Genomic DNA, 4,307 nt, shown 5'->3' with positions numbered 1-4,307 from the left:
AATACAAGAGGCAAGAAGGAGGGTCAATTAGTGCAAGATTAATGAACTTAGTTAATATCTTAATATAAGGATTAAGCTTAAAAAGATGCTTCTACCATAAGGATGAGACAAGTGGCAAGGATTATGTAAGCTTGATGACATCACCATGATTATGTCACTTTCCACTAATTTAAACAAAACAACTAGTCAATTAAATATCCTAAAATCATTTCATTTCCACCACAAGTTCAAGTCAACACAAGCTCTCATCTTCCTCCCCCATTTCCATTGCTCCCGGCCAAAACAGAACCAGCACATTAAAACTGCTGTATCTCCTTCATTTCTCACTCAAATGTTGTGTTCTATAGCTCGTTGGAAAGGTATTGAGATGGCCTACAACTCTTGTTCACAAGTCTCATCCAAATAAGCATGGTAAGACCCTAATTTTTACAGTTCTTTCAATCAGACTTTTATAAACTTCAAAGCCTAACTTTGTGTTCTTGATTTCTTTGGAAAGATCAAGCTTGTAAGAGGCTCCCTAAGGCTTCCTAGCAACTTAACACCTCCCAAGGAAGGTATAAACTTCAAATCCTATCCTTTACTTTGATTATTAGTGATTTTGATGGTTGGTTTTCTAAATGAGAAGCATAACTTTTGATTATTAGTAGTTTGATTTGGATTTGGAGTGATTTGGTGAATGAATCTTGTTATAGTTAATAAAACTTGATTGTGGTTGGTTGAGATGAATAATCTGAAGAATAATGACTGGTATAGTATTATTTAGTTGAGGTTTTGATGTGTTAATGATTGTGGGTTATTTGGTGAGGTTTTCGTGTAGTGAGAAACTTGGAAAACTCGTAAATATAGCCGTCGTAATGCCCATTTTTATTCAACTGCTTGTTCTTAGTGTTCAGGACAGAAAACTCAATAAACAATCTGTAACATTGCCATGTTTAGCTATAGCGTGTCGTAATCTTCGTTTTGATATATGGATCACTTGGTTCCGATGTACGGTTTAGGAGAAACGACCGTTTTAAGTAACGTCGTTTCGCGAACGAACCATTACCCCTCCCCTTAATTTGAAACCTTGGTTAAGGCCCTTCAATGACTAATTGGAGTATGAAACAATTATGTAAAGTGGATTAGGCAGTTGGTAGGGTGCTCGCGAAAGAATCTCCTTAAAACTCTTAATGGTTAATTTATTAAAAATGGTGGAGCCGAGGGTACTCGAATGACTTATGTGATTCGTTAAGCGTATAAGTTACCATAAGTGAACGTTAGGGTTCAATTGATTAAAGTCTAGTTTCTTAAGCGACTGGGGTTTAATTCCGACTTATGTTGTTGTTCATAGGTTATCGGACCCACTCTAAGCTTAAGTCTATCCCGGAACACTCAGGCAAGTTTTCTACCTATTATACTGTTGTTGTGATGTATATATGTATATGTATTATCTTGTGATAAGTGCATGATTGTTATTAGTAAAGTCTTGCGATATATTAGAGCATGTGATATGCTATATATGCATGTCTGTTTCGTAATCTTGATATCTAATTGTTGATTCAATTGCTTATAAGTTGCATAATACCTATGCTAGAGATAAGCAGTAGTTGCGTATACCCTTAGTATAGGGACCCAAAGGTGAACATTTTTCTAAACCGGGAGTCGATGTTCCCGAGTATAATATATATATATATATATATATTGATATAGTTTTTAAAACTATTAAGCGAATAAGGTTTATTCGACAACTTTATTTTATTTAATGAATATTATTTTGAATATTCATTCGAGGACTTATGACTCCGCTTACTTTATTTAATGAATATTATTTTGAATATTCATTCGAGGACTTAAGACTTCGTTTATTTTATTCAATGAATATTATTTTGAATATCCATTTGAGGACTTATGACTCCGCTTATTTATTAAATAATTTTCTTTATTTTATTAAAGAATAATATTTCGATAATCAAACTTATTTTCGATTATTCAAATAAAGATCGTACTTTCGCATAAGTATATCTTTGGTTATTTATTATTCATTTCAAGTATGAGTTTTAAAACTTCTACTTCAATTATTTTTTTATAAAGGTTATCCTTATGGGAATATTATTTAAATAATAATATTCATATATTTTCTAATATATCGGGACTGATTTATTTCATTAAATCAGCATTACTCCAAACATTCTTAAAAATGTTTTCGAGTCTTCAAAATGATTTTTAAAAGTTAGGGCGGATCCCAAAACTCATTTTTATATTTAAGATCCTCCTTTCGAAGGGGATTTAAATACTCGCTCAAAATCTGAGGGATCCGGCTCTATGGTGTATTTTACATTCACAACGAGGTTGCTGTTTTAAGAAAACAATTTGATTACTTGCCCAATGTTCGGGAAGTAAGCCCATCTAATTGAGTCGCATAAGCGACAGGCCGGGGTACGGTCTATCAAGGTGTAAGAGGCTGGGTGACAGTCCATCCACGCGTGAGTGGCCGGGTAACGGTCTAGCGCGAGGTCCTAATGCGGCCAGGGTGATGACCGGCGAGGAATTCATCCATCTACAGTAGAAAAGGTTACTTATTGGTATCTTTGCCTGATCAGCAAGATATCAGGTTTATGCCACAATTCTTCTCCTTTCCAAATTCATTGGATATTGCAACTCTGTTTATAATTTTCATAACAGAGGTTTTCAAGGAGTGTATGAAATGTATATATATATAGGTGTATATATATATCGGGACTTAATGAAATATCTCGTAACTTTATTATTTATAATGATATTTAAAGATTGAATCTATTCAAATCTTGTCTTGTAGTCTCATCTATGTGATGAACTTTTGAAACTAATTATAACTTGAACGGTGGTAGTTCAAGTAGGATTCGGAAAAGATATAAGTATATGGGAGTATCTTGTAACTTCATCTTTTCAACTTATATCTAGTAAATGATTATCTTATGCATGACAAAGATTTTCACAAAAACGTTGAGACAAGGCTAGATATATGAGATCACCTTGCAACGATATTTTTATACAGTTATAAACTGGAACTCTGTGTATATTATGCATGGTAGAGGATTTCAAAGATTATGAAAAGTATATATACTTATATACTGAATATTTTGCAACTTGGTTGCGCTAAGATAACAAACTTGGTTCATTTCTTCTTTACCAAGACTTTCATGAGTACTATGAGAATGCTCATATATTGTTAATTATAATACATATTATTTCGGTGGGCTTGTTGCTCACCCTTGCTTTCTTCTTTCATCACACAACAACAGATAGACAAGATGAACAGGATCAAGCTCCCAATTCGCGAGCGGATAGGAAATGTTCCGCAGTTTCCTGTAGGCGTTGATGTCGTTGTAGCTGAGGTAGGGTCTACCAATAGGCTAGGCTTTCAACTTTTGTTGTACCATACTTATGTATATTTATGAATTGTAATAATGGTAAAAAATGTGTAAATTTATTCAGAAACCCTTTTGAGGTGTAATGACTTATAATTATGGAATAAAATGACTTGTGTTATTTTTGGTATTCATCTCTGAGACTATAACTTGTGGTGTGTGTGTGTATATTGTGGGGTCACAGTACACAGTAGTTGGTTGATTATTAAGATTAAGTATTATTAAGGAAAATGGAACTCGTGACAACCCGGATCCCCGACCCCGGATTTGGGGGTGTTACAGACCATCTGTACAGATTCTAGTTGATTCAATCTTTCAGGAGTTGCTCCAATACCTGGTTCACTTAAGGAAGTTGGATCATTGGTTGTGTTCTGTACTCTTCTTTCATCAGCACTACCCAATCCAGATTTATCTCTTGCTTCCTTTCCAATAACCACCCTTGCTTCAAAACTACTTACTGCAGTCTTCAAAGGTTGAGTCTGTTTGGCTTTAGTGAATCCTGGTAGGAGTAACCTTGAGGATTTAACATGAGCAATGTCAGAGGTTTCCTTTGATTTATCTTCTGATATCAAGTCAACTTGAGCTATGTCAGAGGTTGCTTGCTTCATGGTTATATCAGAACTAACTATATCTTGACTCTGAACAACTTGAGCCATGTCAGAGGTTGTCTTAGAAATCTTCCTTGAAGTCAGAGTAAGATCAGCATCTTCAACAGAAATTTCTTCATCCATAGGAGGCACATAAACCTTTATAGGTTCACCAACTTTTTCTTTGCCCTTGGACCTTGGATCTATGTGATTTAGCCTTGGTTGCCTCAAGATTTGTCCTTTCTTTTATCACAATGCATTTGGCCTTGGGAAGTTTCTTTTTACCAACAGAAGCTTCAGATTTAGAATTGACTTTTTCTGACTTAAGTCTAGC

This window comes from Apium graveolens, chromosome 4 (genome assembly GCF_009905375.1).
Source record: "Apium graveolens cultivar Ventura chromosome 4, ASM990537v1, whole genome shotgun sequence".
NCBI lineage: Eukaryota > Viridiplantae > Streptophyta > Magnoliopsida > Apiales > Apiaceae > Apium > Apium graveolens.
Note: the sequence above shows the minus strand (reverse complement) of the source record.